General features: G+C 41.9%; 1 protein-coding gene and 1 long non-coding RNA gene across 2 annotated transcripts in view; both read left to right on the top strand.

Moving 5' to 3' along the window:
* Nucleotides 1-18,057, top strand: part of LOC126542191 (cyclic nucleotide-gated channel alpha-3) — a 382,044-nt gene that overhangs the window by 215,139 nt on the left and 148,848 nt on the right. The gene's annotated exons all lie outside the window — the stretch shown is intronic.
* Nucleotides 540-13,222, top strand: LOC126542192 (uncharacterized). Its single transcript, XR_007601771.3, has 4 exons — nt 540-776; nt 2,299-2,334; nt 5,007-5,211; nt 7,918-13,222. It is a non-coding gene; the product is annotated as an uncharacterized lncRNA (long non-coding RNA).

The following is an 18,057-nucleotide window of genomic DNA, read 5'->3' as shown; positions in this document are numbered from 1 at the left end:
ATGTACGACATGGTGCTCATATTTCACATGGAGGCCAAATTCTTTTCTGTGACCTAGACGGGGTGCTGGCGAATGTGTTCGGAATCTGCTCGGCCACCAAGCACAATCTGCGCTGCTATACGTTCTCGGTGACAAATCGCACAGCGCAGGAGCACACGCACAAATGTTTAAAGAATGGGACGACAGACCGCCCGCAGTTTGCCATGACGTCGAAATAAGAAGCACAAACAGCGACGTTTCTGTACTTTTCTGGTCAATAGTTCAGTTCGCATGGTTGCGGCACGCATTACTTTTTTTTTTTTTAAATCCAAACGACGAAAACTTTGCGCGCACAAATTAGCGCGGCGTTTGTGACGTTTGAATTTGGCGCCTTTTCCCGCGCATGCCATTAGCTCCGGCCGGTGCACAGCGTTACTGCGCTAAAGAAAGTAGTTCATCAAAAAAGCGAAGCAAAAAACTTTTATACACTTGCAAATCGCCACAATTGTTCAGTAATAACATGAGATTACAGAATTTGTTATCCAATGGTACAATTTATGATAATATAAGCGTGTATTTGTATGAGTGTACATGTATGATTGCGCGTTTGCGATGTTGCTGCTTGGCGCATTCCGGCGAGTTCGTGCACGCCGTTAGCTTGAGAGTTTCCTGCGTTTTCTGTGTTCTTTGTGTGCTTCGCTGTGACATCTTTGGAATATTCCTGCGTGTTGCTCGCTTTTTATGGACTTGTTGCCTCGAAGATCGCCATGATCGCCTCCGACTCAGCGACATCAAGGGTGAGTGAGTGTTTCGAATTCCCCTTGTTCGTCCATTGCGACGCGGTGAACGGAAGCGGGGAAATGATTTCAGCGCTTGTGCGTGTCTTCCGCGCGCGTCTTTTCTAGTTTTCATTCCTAGTACTATCCTTCCGTTGCAAGAATGGGTTGTACAGCACTAGATTTGTGGTAGATAACGTGGAGTTTTGTCCTGGTTTAACTTTACACTCCGCTTGTGGTGACGTAAGGCAGCTATGTGGTGCCACCTAAAACAGGGCATGTTGTACGCCATGATTTCTGATACGGTGTTCGAGCACCGATTGAGTTAGCCTTATTAATGAGCGCAAAACAATGCGACGTGAAACCATCCGATCTGTACTGTAATCGAAGATATTTCTTTTGCGCCACGCTAGTACAAGGCGTGTGAGCGAGCTTTCAGCAAAAGGGGGGGGGGGGGGGGGGTGCGGTGGGATTGGCGAAAGTGTATTCTGTTGCGCTGTTCCCTTCAGGATCGAGTGACTCCGCGGTGCTTCAAGGCCACTATCTGACACGCCGTGCGGCCGATGTTCGCGCGATCGGAAAACACAGAGGAGGCTGTCGCGCAATAATAATAAAGAATTTCAAGGGTGTACATGCGATACGTGAGATACAATAGGGTTGATGCCACAGAGTGCTGCGAAATCATCGAGTTATACGCCTTGCCAACCGCGTGCGTTTTGTTTTCCCCCAGGTCGCGCGCATTCAACTTTATTTTTTCATCTCCGTTCGTCGCCATCGAGTGCTTCGCCCAAACGGCTTCGCGTAGGCGCTCTTTGCATTCACGGAAAGGCAGATTTCATGGCACTCCAGGTCCTACAACATTCAAAATAATGTAATTTCGTGAAATTGCAGCTTTTCGCACTTCAGTAACTGATTTAACAATAGTTTCAAAATCAGTAAAGGAACGAGATGCCTGGCATATCTGCGTTGTCGTCCCACTGTGTTTCGAGGCGGCATGTATACGTTATCGGCAACATAAACATCAATAATTAGCATTGTTTCTTGTGACTATAGAAGTAGCTAGTTATGTCGAAAAGCAATTTTTGCTTTGAATCAGAGCACTATAGAGTGAACAGATTGAAAGGGGAGCGCATCGTTGTGAACTAAATCACGACGCTTTGCCACAAGCTTGGAATAATGCTTTGTCGAAAGAGCAGTTCTGTGAAATTCTTTCTTTGAGAGTAAGCAAAACTTCAGTAGCATCAGGTAGACGGGGAGTAAAAGAATGTAACACTGGTTTTATATGAAGGAGCTGCCTTTAATATGTGGCCATAACAGTTAAGTAGATGCGTGGAAATAATGGTTAAAGTAACTAGAGGAATGTGAAATAAATTTTTTGACAAGCTCACACTGCCATTGGCAAGAGCGGCCACACTTTAGTGTATTCAATGACTAGTCATTTGTATCCGTCCATTTATGTCAGCCTAATGGTCCATGTAGCTCTTTTGATTGTCGCTTTTGCTGCATCGTGGCTTCACGTTTTAATAGTGACATCTTTTTTCAGATTCAAAATGAGCTGGGAGAGGCCCCAGCTGGAACGGTATAAGTGAATTCTTTGGCCATCCATTCTGTAGCGTCACGATGATCAAATACAGTGATACCGTGAAAATGTATTGCAGGAAGCAAAAAAAACAACAACATTGCTGATGCAACTGCAACGCATTTGCTCCAGTGATCAATTGGTGCAGAGTGCCTTCATTAGGAGACATGGTGCCTTTAAGCACTCAGCTTAAAGACTTTGCAACTGCACCGGGACTGGGAGTGAATTTCATTGTCACTTGTGAACATATTAAACGCGGAATGTGCCGTTTTCAGTGTATATGCCTGATATGAGAGGGGCGTTCAGAAACTTAGTGTGGACATTAGTGCACACTAAGTTTCTGAACGCCCCTCTAACTAACTAGAGTGCACATCTTTCTAGTTTTACCAGAACGAAGGTATTATGACCTACGTCATACAGCAGTGCACAGCTAGAGGTATCAAACCAGAACAGCAGCACCCTTTGAGAAAGTTGGCTGAAGAACGAGCAGCGATCGGGGCTTTCTGCATTTCAAGGGCCAAATTCCAAAAAGATTGATGCCGAGCTGGACGGTGTGAAGTGCCGGTCACCACATGCTGTAGCCAGCATGGCATTTTTAATCTCCTTGGCATTATGTCTCGTTAAGATACAGAAATTGCATCACTGCTCATAAAGAAATTGGAAATTGGGAGGTTGAGGGGAAGTGGAAGGGCTCCCCTCTGGAGCAGCCAGTGCATGCCCTTTGCTATACTGATAATCCTACCTTAATGAGAACCAGTGATGCATGTTAACCTATTACGCAGCCAAGTGCATTCCTTGTTTTGTATTAAGGGGACACTAATGACACCTTAAATGAATTTAAAATAAAGCATCGTCTTAAATAACTACTTCTGTAACTTTCTTGGTAGTTGTTTGATTATTAGAGAAAATAAAGCTCAAAGTTCAATTTTCCGAGTATCGCCCCAAAATCTTTGTGCTGACACCTCATTGTCACATCATGGATTCCAAGTATTCTTTCAAACTTGGGCTGTATTGGTTCTGTAAAAGTTCCTGACGCTTTTTATTTTGAGTTTTTGGAATACGATGAAGAACATCTTTATTTGTAAAAAAAATTGCTACACCTCAACAGACATCATCAAAATCCATGACGTCACAGCAAGCGGGTGTGGTAACTTCAAGGCAGCACTGCCACCAATCTTTCCTCTTGCTGCTTTTACAGTTTACTCAGCCTCTTGTCACGGTATGAGTGAATCTCTTGAATTGTAGGAAGGTCATGTACAGATACATCTAAAATAATTTTTCTCTTTAGTGCTTTCATGCCGTAGTTGCTTAGGGGTGTTGGCACAGCTCCGCTAAGCACGAGGTCACAGGATCAAACAGCCGCATTTTGATGGAGGTGAAATACAAAACTGCCCAGGTACCTTGCAGCCTGATTTGGTAAAAATTAGTCCAGAGTTCCCCACTAAGGCGTGCCTAAACATACGATTATCGTTTTGGCACTTAATACGCCAGAATTTAATTAATTTAATTTTGTTTAGTGCACCTTTAAGCTGTAGAATTCATGATGTTTGCAAAAACTCATGCTCAAAGTATTCTCCATAAAGATTAAATAAAGAGTAGATATAAGTGTCTATTTATATTTTGAATTGTGGTGATACATGATGACTATTGGAACGGTGGTACGAGACAGACAGAATTGTAATACAATGTATGACGGCACGATGATGCACATCGAGGAAATGACTGAGTTTCCCTAGAGGTCCCTGACGTGGACATCAACTGACTGTCCACAAACTTCTGAGTTCACTCCGTGATCTTGTGCAGCCTGTGCTTTGCGAGTCGATTAATTTAATTGAGGTGGTGGTTGGCACATACTGTCCTTGCAGCTTATGTACATTTCATACAGTGGAGTGGAATCTCGCATATTACTTCTGCAGCACAGCAAGCTAACGTGACGTGTAGTGGTAATCTTAGTAATGATCGACAATCATGTCCCTCTTTGAGCTCCTAATGCTGCTTGCCAACACAAGCAGCAGCAGTTGCCCAAGATAGCGGGAAGGAGATTCATTGAAAAGTGGCATATGCCCAGGGTCGCATACCCAGTCACCCAAGCTGTTCCAACGGTTGATTTTGAACTCTTCCCTTAACATAGCAGCCCAATCTCCCCATTAGACCATGGACTACCTATTGACACAATTGGATGGGAAAATAGAGACAAACACCTGAAAATATGAAGTATCCTAAAAATGGTAATCACAATAAATAGTACTAGATGTGCATTAGCGCAAGCTCTTGGGCCAGTTGGTGCGTGATGAACTTGAAAAAGGGGGGTACCAGCAAAACAAAGGACGCGCACACACGTAAAAGGCGTTAGACAGGGACGGACGCTGGTCCGTCCCAACGTCCGTCCGTGTCTAATGCCGTTTCCTTGTGTGCGTGTCATTTGTGTTTCGCTGGTACTCCCCTTTTTCAAGTACTATATGTTTGGATACTTTGGCTTATTATTCTTGTTTGTGCTGGATTGTTTTTCTGAAACATGTGGCGTCCAGACAGCATAAGAAGCTTGTAAGAAGTCAAGTTTAGCAATCTAGATTTGCAACAGGTACTTTTGTAATTTATTTGCAGTAGGGCTGTTGTGTGAATGTGCTTGAAATGCTTAAAACTGTTTTGCTAACGTTTACTTAAACATGCAGGTTCACATAGGTTGAAGGAGTGCACATTGAGAAGGTTATCCTGGCACAGTTTACCATGGCCTGCCATGGTAGACCAGGAAAGTTTGCAAGGGCCTTGCTTCACCATGTGTTCACAGAGGAGGAGCTCATGGGCCATTTGGGCTTTGGAAATAACACCAAGGGGCAAAAAAGGCTCTTGACCCCACCAGGGTCAGTGCTGTTATAGGCAAGTACCATATATCCTGTCTGGTTGCATTTTTCATTCACATTTTTTTCTAAAATTATGAACTTGCCATTGGCATAACAAACGACTTTCAAGTAGCCCATGTGTGCAATTGTATGCGACAATAGCCTACTATTTGGATTGACTGTTCGTACGATCTTAAGTGCGTAATGCCGCCATACTCAAATGCTTCTAAAATTTAAGAGCTGCCTTCACTGCTGAAAGTTTTTAGAGGCTCCACCACATAAAATGAGCTGCATTTGCGCATTAGCAGTGTTACTTGGCTGTCATTGCAAGGAATAGTTGTCTGTGAAGCACGCTCCAAATCTATTGGCATGGAGGACATGTTAGCCTGAAAAGTTATTCTAATACGCGAATTGCGGAGAAGGTATGCTCTAGTGTGGTTACTGCTCAGCTCGAGCAGGAGCATGTTCACCAAATTGCAGAAGTTAAAACAGCTCTCCAGGTTCTGAGATGTGAAACAGTAGTTTCACCAATTTTAACAGACCACATTGAATTAAGGTTGCTCCTATATTGAAGGAGGTCCATGTGATGCCAGACAGCAGCCTTTTAGCAGAGGGAACCTGAGTGGTGTGGCAATTTTCTTTTGGTTGTTTCAATCAAAGAAACAACAGGGACAGAGTTGCAAGCATTGCTGTCAACAGTACTACGTTTAGTGGGCGCTTACTCATTCTAAGCACTTAACCTATGACTCGTATTTATTAACGCACACTTTATCACTTTGTATTCTAAGATATGAAAAAAATATTTATGTGTATTCTAAGATATGAAAAAAATATTTATGTGGCTTTTCCCCATATACTTCAATAAATTGAGAATAGGCTCTTGGGGCCTAATGTATAAAGCTTCTTACAGACCATCGGACATGTCCACTACTCCCATTCTGAAATTGTTAGAATTGATTCCTGCTTCCTTACTTCACCTACCTGTTAACAGGGTTATTATGAACCATTGCCAAGTAGATTATGGGCTTAAATTAATCAAAAAGATGAATGGGCTTTTCTGTCACTCTTGTTTAGCCCGTTGAGGATCACATTTTGGGGAGAAATATGCCTCTCTAATTTAGGAGTTATGTATTTTTTGTGGTGTGCAAATGCTCAAAATTTTCGAATTGAATAGTGTCCTATTCAATTTAGTCTTTGAATGGTCACTATTTGTAAATGCGAGTATTCTAATATTTTGAAACACCAATAAAACATGAAATTTGAGCCAAAGTACGGTAAATTCTCGCCTCCAATAACATAGTGTAGACATAAAACGTAACAACTTCTAATAGCAGACCAGGCTACGTTACTTCAGTAGCTGTACTTTAGAGGCTGTACAGCAATCATTTATGCTTACTGAAGAGTCCTGTGCATGTGACGAAACTTTCTGCTGCTCCATTTGTGCTTTTAATAAACAGCTTTTCATAACATAACAATGACAGAAACTTGCTAACTTTAATAATACCAGGATGTGAGCCTCATCTTACATTAATTGTGATATCAGCTGTTCATTATTCAGAAACTATCCATTATTTGATTTGCTTCTAGCATTATTCGGTTCAGCCTCAAAAATCACTTTTTGCGCACCCTTAATATTTTTATTGCAGATTTAAGTTCTTCAGAGTGACATTCCGAGAAAATAAACTGGTAAATAATATTTTTAAATAACAATAAAGTGGCAATACCATTTCAGTATTTGCAGTTTTACATGTTTTATTTTTTTATGCAGGATAAAGCAGCATAATTTTTTTGTGTAATGAAACTTACAAAAAACTTGTGGCAACACTCCCAAATTACTGCAATGACAGACACCAAGGAGCTAGGTGAAAAATCAGTTTTGGAGAAACCCAAGGAGCGACAGCACTATAAGAATATTTTCTGGAAGTCTCAGAAGGTTGCAGCACCTCCAGTGGGATGCTAGGCAACACTTTGTTCTGAAAAGGCAAATTTTTTTCAGAACGTTCCATCACAGCCACAGATGTACGGCAGTGAACCCTAAAAGGGTTAAAGAAGTCAGTCCTATCGCATATGGCTCTTAAAAGACGGCATTTCTTCGTCTCTGTCACATTCTGCATGTGTCATGCTAAGCAGCTTGGTGCACTACACGGAATCCTCATTAGAACAGTAATTGAGTCGTCGAGGCAGAAAACATACTTCACTATAAGCAGTGTCTTCTTTAATGTAGAAAGTCTTAAGTCATTGTAAGGCGAGAAGTACATTCCGATTGCATGTGAACTCAGGAAACCTAACATCAAATGAAGCTACACTCAGTTGTAGTGACATGACAGTATCGTATTTGGAGCATGGAAAAGCACAGTGAAGTGCAGCAAATTTTAATTATGAAAGTTACAAGAAATAATTTTAGTTGTCAGTTCAGGTTTATTTATGAACGACATGAATTTGTTTCACCATTTCGTTTCTCAGCAAGCAAAGCTCACATCTTTGACATTGAGGATATTCATAAAGTTATTTTGCTACAGTGTTTTGTTCCTCTTTGCCCTTTCCTGCATTTGACACTTAGTGGAGTCCTGTGCCGCACTGAATAAATTTAAATGGTCATGCTGTAAAGCTGTACCCGTGGAAAGTTGGACTAAAGCAACACAAATACATAAATCAATTTCGTTATAACGAGGGCAGATTGCATGCCATTCTTTTGCATTTGAAGGTGCTTTTTAAAACTTGTTCTGGCTTCTTGTTTTTGCAGGCTTCACGTGTCGCAAATTGCCTGGTACCAACATGCCCTATGTAAAGAACTGTGGCCTCGCTTCTCGCATGGGACCAATAACCTCTCAAGAGCCCAAGTTGGACAGCTCAAACCAAAACACAAGTGTTGTGCTTTTGTAACTCTCGACATTTTTATGTTCTGTGTTAGTCTCCTGAAGGGCCCAATTTGGATTTCTCAAATGAGCTTACAAATGTTGTGCCTTTCTATGCCTTCACATTTTTATGTTAATTTTATTTATGTTAATTATGCTAGTCTCCTGAGAGGTCCACATTGGATTGCTCAATCCAGAATACAAGTGCTGTGCTTTGTTATAGTTCACTACATTTTTGTTAGTTTTTGGTATGGTTCTAGTAAGGAAAGTGTTTCCTTATTAGTATATTTTTTAAGTATCTTAAGCCATTTCATGCCAAACCACCCAATTTTGTCAAGAACTGTTCCATTATGGCAAACCATTTCAAGTTTGCTTGATTTTGAGTAGGTACAATGAGAAAATTTGCTTTCGTACATACACTTGAGTCGTTCTAGGGCAACGAACCAACGTTCTTTTGACCATCACAGATATAGTTGAAGCTCCAAACTCTTGCTCCCCATTTATTTTCCTTCGCAAAAATTTTTTTGAACTTTGGCAAAAATTTATTGTTCTTGCCCAGCTAAGCTAGAAGGCACTGATACACGTTTCTTCTGAAAGGGAAATTGTATGATCCAAATATTCAGATGGTGTTCATGTCAAGAGACTGAAGTGGTGTGAGTGCCAAAATTTGCAAAGTTTGAATTTTCTTCTAACATAGGGAAATACAGAAGGCACAAAATAAATATAAAATCAGACTGGTTGACTTGAAATAGCTGCAAAATATTTCAAGCCTTAGAGGTTCAGATGATCAGCTAAAAAACTGTAAAGTTCAAATTTTTTGCAAGAAGCTTCGTGTTGAAGGTAAAAAAATTAGCTTTGGTGGTTGGCACAAAAGTATATGTCGCCCATCGTTACACAGCCCTACATGTCTGCTATACATGTGACAAGTAACAAAAAGGTATTATTGTTTAAGTGCGATAAATTATTTTTTATAATGTTGATTTGTGGATCACACATACAGCATAAATATAGCATAAATATATGAAGCCATGTCATCTAGTAAGGAAATATTGTTAATATAATTAGCCACAAGAACTATTCAACAAACTGACTGCCTTTTTTATCATTGCGAAGGCAGGTGACGTCTAGCGCTGCAGCTGCAGTCTCAATTCGTATTTTTTAACATGAACACAAGAAGTGGTTGCCAATGGTGTCTGACCACATCAGACTAAACATGGCACATATGACTTATAGATGAGCATGTTCCGGCTCTAAAACAGTGGTAGCAAACAACACCACAAGAATTTGTTCGTACTCATGTAGGTTTTCAGTCCTAATTATGAAGGTGTTTTCTACTTGCATCGTCATTGGGCTTCAGGGAGCAGGGCACAAAGTGTCCTGCTCCCTCTATGTTGCATTGCACTGCGACATGCCCTTTTAAAGGCTTTGTATAAACAATATCAGTGCTCTTTCTGGATTTACTGTCTACATAATAGCTGATATTTCTTTTTGTAAACTGCACGAACCATATCTTTTAGCACTGCAGGATTCCCTCACGTATTTAATATGTACGAGGTCTGTTAGAAAAGTATTTGACCTTTTTTTTACGAACACCTGATGAATATGTAACAAGTGCATTTTCATCAGCCGCCCTTGAACCTTTGTGCGCATGCACGAATTTTTTCCTGCCTGCCAATAGCGTGACTTGCTGGGACGCAGCATTTGAATGAGGTAGTACACAGTGCTCTCGTCGGTTTTTTATTGCAAGGAAAATGGCGGAGTGACTGGAGCAGTGCTACTGCATCAAATTTTGCCAGAAACTGGGCGACAGCCAAGTGGAAACCATTCCGAACATTCAGACTGCTTTTGGTGACTATGCTATGAGCAGCACACAGATTAAGGAGTGGTACAACCAGTTTAAAGACGGCCACGCATCGGTGGAGAGCGAGCCATGCTCCAGTCGGCCATCAACATGCCGAAATGACCAGGTCATTGCCGAAGTGAACCCCGTGGTGATGCGGGACTGTCGTGTGACTATCCAAGAAATTGTGGTAGAGGTGGGCATCAGCACATTTTATCCACATTCCATTATCACTGAAGATTTGGCCATGAAGAGAGTTGCACCGAAATTCGTTCCCAAACTGCTCATGATGGAGCTAAAGCAACTTCGTGTTGAAGTCTCACAGACATGCTGGATTCCACAAACAGTGACCCCAACTTCATGAACACCATAATCACTGGTGACAAGTCTTGGGGGTATGTTTACGACCCGGAAACCAAATCCCAGTCATTACAGTGGAAGCATTACACGTCACTAACCAAAGACTGCTAAGTGCGCATCAACGTTAAAGTGTTGCTGACTGCTTTCTTTGACTTCCGCAGTGTGGTACACCACGGGTACACACCACAGGGTCAAACAATCACTAAAGACTACTACAGGGATGTCCTCCATGGCCTCTGTGATGCTGTGTGGCGCAAGATACCGAAGTTGTCAACAGGAAATTGGCGCATCCATGACGACAATGCTTTTCTCGCACTTGATTCAGACTTTTTTGGCGAATAACCAGACTCCTGTAGTTCGACAGGCTCCTTACTCTCCTGATGTGGCCCCCTGCGACTTCTGGCTGTTTCCCAAAATCAAGAGGCCATTGAAAGAAGCGCGATTTCAGACAAGAGAAGACATTATGGCTGCAACGACAGCTGAGCTAAACTCCGTTCTGAAAGAGGCCTTCTCGGAATGCTTCTAACAATGGCAGCACTGCTGGGAGAAGTGACTGGAGTCCCAAGGAGACTACTTTGAGGGTGATTAGGTTTCCAACGCTCCAGTTATGCCAGTTTTTTTTTCTTCAGCCAAAGGTCAGATACTTTTCTAACAGACCTTGTATTGATAGTTTATGTGCAATGGCTGTATGGTTTACCTGGCCCACACCAAACACAAGCCTCGTTGCGTTAGAGCATGTGGCCCTTGGCAATAAAATGCAGACCCTAACACCGCTTCTCTGTCATCTGTGTGGAGACAAAGCCAGCTTTGTCGTGTGCATTCCCAGCCGGCAAGCTGTGCGCACATCCGAGAAAAGTCGGTGCTGACAAAATTTCAAAAAAGAATTTCTCGCATTTAAAAATAATGCCTTCTTTAACTTCACACATGCATAGTAGACATGTAGAGCTATCCAATAATGTATCACATATTTTTTGGCCAACTACGAAAGCTGTTTTTTCCTTCAACATGAAGCTTCTTGCAAAAGATTAGAATTTGTTTTTTTTTTACAGGCGATCAGCTGAACCTTCAAAGCTGCACATATTTTTTTGCTATACTATGTCACTTGTGCTACCATTCTGTATTTAAGTTCTGTCCTGTGAATTTTTCGTTACGAAAAAAAATCTAACGGATTGCAATTTGACTCATTTTTGCCGGTGCCAAAAGCAATTGAAGTATTCAAATATTTGAAAAATTGGCTATTTTGGCAGTTGCATCACTTCACCGTATTTGCACGCACACCATTTGAAGGCCTCGATCAATACAATGTGCATTTGAAAAAGAATGTTGATTGATGTCCTCTAGCTCAGCTGAGCAGGAAAACTAAACTGTCACCAAAATGCTACAAAATATCTGGCAAAAATTAATAAAAGTGGGCAACGAGTTTTGAACTCTAGTAAACACATGTCAATGTTTCAGCTATATGTGTGGTGTCAAAAAACACTGGTCGATTCGGCATGGAATCGCACACTTGCAAGTGCATCTGCGCCATTGTCAGAGTTCAGTAAAAACTGCATTTTACATAGCTTTGTAAACATGGTTTATTGCTATCTAAAATACATGAGTAAAAATTATTAGGTATAAGTCGGCTTAAATTTAAAATGCAACAAAAAATCTCCGGTCATGGCAATGATGTGCCTTTCATGTTTGCATGAAACCATATCTTTTTCTGAATTCTTTCGTTATTTTTTGTGACAGTGAATAAAATTGAACTCACAAAAGGAGTAACTTTGTTTTATTCCAGCACATCACTAATAGTTTTTTTTTTCATATAAAAATCTGAAGTAGTTAATATGAATAAGTCGCTTGATATGGAATGACCTGCGCAGGAACGTTATCATGGCAGAAAACGCAACTGTATCATGCAACAGCAATGCAGCATAATAAACTGCTCCCATAAGCATCACTTATTGTGATTGCCATATTTCAGAAGTATGTAAGGTTTACTGAAATTGGCACACACTATTCAACCAACAAATAAGGATTGTACAGTGGTCCTTTTTCAGTTTTACAGATTTTTTTAAAGTTGTCTGTGCCAGGTAGCATAATTTTTCTTCTTGAGCTGGATTATTCAGAGGTGGACATTACTAGCACAAGAAATGGAAACATTAAACTGATTCTCATAAATTTATTAATTCACTTAAACATCACGGCACATATTTCAGTTTGCAAATTGTAGCCAGTGAGGTTGAAAGACATATTCACTTGAAATTAATTTCCGGGGTGTTACCAGTTGCGAGATTTTTTCATAAATGTGAGAGAAATACATGGGCATTCCGGTTACTTTTGTGCTTCAATGCATAACAGTGCGTTTTGTTAACAAAAAAGTGCTACAGCAGTGCATTTCTACAGCCAGTTTGATGGCATGTGTCTCGTTACTGGTGTCATTCTGGAAGTTCGTTCTTAGTGCATACACCTTGTAAAATTACCGTCTACAATTCGTAAAAACTTTATTAGGAACTGAGTTTTTCTTAATCAGCTGACTATGGTGTCTTGATTTCTCATGCAAGTAATGTTTGGCACTCTGTATCTAGAATTATGTTAGCTGCAACAGTCCGTGTTTAATAAATTCCATGAAACTTAAAGATAACCACCCTGCATATCAGGTCTCATTTGAGTGCGGTGGGCTCAAGTAAATCGTGCCATGGTAATAGTACCACTGGCTCCCTAATAGAGAAAGCAAGTACCTTTTTGAGTGTTCTTATTGACAGTCATGTCAGTCTGCTTCTACATTTATTTATTTAGGTATTTATTTTTTTAAATTTATTTCTTTTGGGAAATGTGTTTTACTTGAAGGCCACACATACTACACCTTCAGTATTCAATTTCGTTATGGTGTCAAGCTGCAGGAAGTTTGTACTGTGCAATAGTTTTTAAGTTTCTGATGTTCTCAAACTACAAATGGTTGTACATTTACACAGATGTTTGGTTACAAATAAACAGTTCACCTAGAAAAATGGTTTTTGTCTGCATCAGTTCAGCACTCTTAGTTTTGTGGAGGACCATTCACTCTGACAATTGAAAAAAGTGGCATAATAGTACTGCTAGCAGTTTTGCAATATGTCTTATTACAGCCAATCTAGGAGCATGTTTTGAGCCCAGGGTGACAGAGGCCTGCGATACAAAACGGCTGTATTTAAATTTTATCCCTATCCTCTCACAGCAAACATACCAACGTGACATCAAAGGTAATTATATGCAACATAGCTCAGCAGTATCTTAAGGTAAGTGCAGGTTTAAACTGCTAAATACCCAGTGGGGCATAAAGGGATTTCAACATAATTTGTGTTGATGTTCAACAGATCTGCAACAATTCTTCCATGGGCTTTCAATATTGACGAACAACACATTTCAACAATACGTCAATGGGCTTTCAATTTTGAGACTGAACACATCTTCAACAATGCTTCAATGGGCTTTCAACATTGACAAACAACACATTTCAACAATACCTCAATGGGCTTTCAATTTTGAGCTTCAACAATGCTTCAATGGGCTTTCAACATTGACAAACAACACATTTCAACAATACGTCAATTGGGTTTCAACATTGACAAACAACACATCTTCAACAATGCTTCAATGGGCTTTCAGCATTGAAGTACACCATAGTTTCAACGATATGCCAATGATCTTTCAAATTGAGAGGCCACAATGATGTTTCTGGTGAATGTCGCGGGCCAATTATCAACACTTGTCAACAATTTCCTCAATGATGTTTCAACAATTCCTCGATGATCTTTCAAGGTCATTTGTTGACGTTGAACAATGATACGTCAATAACCTTTCAACAATTTTTTTTGTAAGGGATATTTTGAGTAGCGCCGGCTACCCTCACTCCGTATGTGGCGATGTTTTACCAGGATCGGAAAATGATCACTACCGTGCGGTTCTATGTCCGTTGACCATTCAACGCCATTAAGAAGGTTTTGTGAGCAGAGCGTAATATCTATACAGCTTGAGTAACGAAACCCCCGCAAGAACGTTGGAGAGCTGTCATTTACCACGATCAGATTACTTTTTTCTGCGGCAGACTCTATGATGCTTCCGCGGGAATCGTTATATTCACTGCCCCAGATGACGTTATGTGCGTTGAAATCCCCACAAACCAGCACATGTGAGTTTGCGATACCAAACACATTCACCAAGCGGTCAATTGATATTTTGCTAGCACATTGTAGATAAACACTGATCACTGTGACGCTTGTATTTCTAAAAGATATCTTGCATGCTATGAACTCCGGTATATTTAAATCGCTCGACTGTATTAAATAGGACGGCAGGTCCTTTCTCACTTATAACATCGCTCTGCTACTTCCAGCAATGCGCGATGATTTATATATAACATAGTTTGAATGACGAAAGTCATCTCTTACGCCGGCCTCCTGTATACATAAAACAGGAAAGCTATGTTGAGCTACTAGTTTGCGAAAATCGGCTGACTTATTTCGAAGGCTATTAGCATTCCACTGAAATACGAAAACATTGTTCTAACGATCATTCATTGTAAGCCTGCCGTGGAGCTGTTGGTGGTTGTGGAAGCACCAACGATTCCATAGAAAGCAGTGCGTTTACCTCTGGTAGGTTGTTTGCTTGTGGAATGGCACTTAGAATTGCACGCAGAGCTGTGAATAGCATGGGCAGGATCATCTGTGCTACAGGTAAAGATGCGTGATCACCAAACGACGCTCAAGCTCCATGCGTGCTCGAAGCAGGTCGCTGAAGAGTTGACTGAGATGGTCGCTGGGATGACTGGTGTGGTTGAGCCGAATGCTGAGGCAGACGCTCAGACGTTAGATGAGGTTGCTGTGTCAATGGCTGAGGGCGCTGCTGAGAAGGTCGGCGAATTTCACTCGAAGCCTGGGCAAGATGAGTAGCATTCTCTGAAGGTGGATCATGCCGTTCGCTGTCAGAACGTTGTCGACCTGAGTGTTTCAGAGCTGCGGAATAGCTCATATGGACCCCTTGGTCTTTTTCTTTGCTAGGCGTTGGAGGCGCGCATCTTACAGCATCAAGGTTTTGTGGGGGTGCATTACGAGGAGGCAGCCTTCCGTATTTTAACTCATGTCTGCGTAACCTTGAGGCAGCTCTGCTCTGAGGGCACCCGGAGTAGGAAGCTGTATGGTTTCCACCACAGTTGACACACTTTGGCTGACACACAGACTTTCACTGTGAATGGTTGTCAACCAGTTGTCAATGGAACGTCAACCAGTTGTCAATGGAATGTCTACCAGTTGTCAACCAAGGAAGTCAACCAGTTGTTCTTCCGTGTACTCAACTGGCACATGGCGTATCTTGCCAATATTCTTGGTATAAGACGCCGGAATGAATGGCTTGACTTCCAAACCAGCCACTTCGCTCATCGACAGTAGATGTCTTGCAGATGAGACTGAAATAACGCTGACAGAGAAACTTCCATCTCTATTAACGCGGAAAGACTGCACTTTTTCTTTTGCCGCGGAGACAATTTCCGACGCAGCTCGGTTTGTATTCACTTGCCTGAAGTTGCGTCCTTCCTGTGAGGGTCGAAAAACAACTGGAATTCCCTCAGACCGCTTCTTCTTATACGTTACCAAGGAGAACGGCGTTTCATCGCAGTCTATGTCTTCGTCTTCACTTGGATCATAGGTAGATGTTTTGTCGTCGTCAACCCGTGGTTTCGTGGCTTCACTTTCGCTTGTCTCAGCCATATTCACTGAAGGTGCGCTTGAAGGCGCGCGCACGCACGCACGCACGCACGCACGCACGCACGCACGCACGCACGCACGCACGCGCACGCACACGCACACGCACACGCACACACACACACACACACGCACACACACACACACACACACACACCTGTGTGTGTGTGTGTATTGTATACGATACACACACACGATGTGTGTATTGTATACCGGATTGTATACGAGAAGAAAGGGGCTTAACCAAGGGGTCCGATTCTGTTTAATCCTATCATAGGAAGCCAACACACAAAGACACCAAGGATAAAATTGCGGAAATTAGTTGTTCTTACTAATTTTATTAAAGAAATGAAAATTAATGGCAATGAAGGTGGGTGAAGAAAACTTGCAGCAGGGGTGGAAGGATCCGATTTCGTCGCATTACGCGTGCGATGCTTCTTATGATATATATATATATATATATATATATATATATATCCTCTGCATTAAGAGAATAATGAGCGATTACATTTTGTTGCTGAGCCACTGCTCAGAATGATCATTTTTGCTGACGCAGAACAATAATGCTCGGAAACCTGGCCATAAACAACTTCTATGCAAAGCTAACTGCGATGCCTACAATTTTGTTTACTTTCAGTACCTGCAACGTGTGCCCACAATAAATGTTTATGTTTATCCACCACAATGGTCAAAGCTTTATTGTCATGGAATATTTATGTGTATGCATTGCATCTTTCACAAGCTATGGGGAAATACCACCGCCCATTCAGGACGATGCACAGTGGGAGACGTGTAAGCAGCGATGTCGCAAGGACAAATGCGATGCACGATGCTTGTCGAGGGAAGAATGGCGATTACAGGTATGCACAGAAAAGTTCGACACGTATCAAGCAACACTTAGGGATTCTGTACTTCTGTCACATTGGAGCACATACCGAATGCCTAAATCAATGAAAGTAAAGTAAATCGAAGAATCTGTGAAATATAATTCAGCATTTTATAGATCGACTGCTGCGCTGTAGAGATATATGTGAGTGCACAATATAAATGCAAGTTTTCCGAAGGTTCCTTTTTTTCTTCACGCAAAACAGTGGTGCACATACTCATTCTGCACATAAGGATTATATGAGCCACTTCGCGTGTATTTTAATATAACATTTGCATATATATCCACAAATATATCCGACGAAATATCGACAGACCCAACAGCCAGACCGCTATGCCGATCCCCTGAAAGTAGGCAAACAAAACTTTGGTTTAAAAAATTGACCAAAAGCGCTGCCCAAGCAAATGCTCTTCTGGGAACAAAGTATGTACAATGACGAGAAGATAATTGGGATCCGAGGCGCATGTTTTCTTTTCTCAGTCACAAGCATATTAAGAAACAGATAATGAAGACTCGGAAAGCATATGATAATTTAATCGTTGTGTTTAATTGAAATGTAGAAATAACGCAAAGAAAAATGAAAGGGCACTAAAAAAACCGCCGAATCAACTCCAGTTGACATACACGTAAAACGAAACATTCTCGGTGTGGTTAGCTCATGAACCATATCTGTGTGCTGTTAAGAACGGCCAGCTGCAGTGCAAGTTTTGCCAACCAGTTGCGACCATGGGCATCATCTTTTCCTGGAGCGCCGCCGCCAACCTCTAGCCACGGCGTGACTAAGTCGACTTTGTGTCGGGAACAATACGCGCGTCCTCCACTCTCCGTCGCTTCAGCTAGGATGCGTTTGACGAAGCAGGCTTTGTGCTAAAACCGCCACCGTTACGCTCTAGCCTCGTCGCCGTTGTGACTGAATGAGTTCGGCGGGCAACCTATTGTTACCGAACTCCCCAACGCGGACCTGATCTGCTATGAGTGGGGGAGTTGCCGCGGGAACGTCTTCGGAGACCTGTTCCCACGCGCTGACCAAGACGCAAGACAATGGCTACCCGAGCGCACTGCGAGGGTCCGCTCCGAGTTCTACGAAATCCGTGTGATGTCGGTTTCGGACCGTAAACCTGTGTGTGTGTGCGTGTGTGTGAGTAAACCGTCCCGCGGAGAGGCGGCGTGTTTACGATGACTGGACGAACGTTTCCGCCACCTTGGAATCGGGGGAGAACCG

Source organism: Dermacentor andersoni, chromosome 2 (genome assembly GCF_023375885.2).
Source record: "Dermacentor andersoni chromosome 2, qqDerAnde1_hic_scaffold, whole genome shotgun sequence".
In the NCBI taxonomy this organism is placed as follows: domain Eukaryota; kingdom Metazoa; phylum Arthropoda; class Arachnida; order Ixodida; family Ixodidae; genus Dermacentor; species Dermacentor andersoni.
This window is presented reverse-complemented; position numbering and strand designations above follow the sequence as displayed.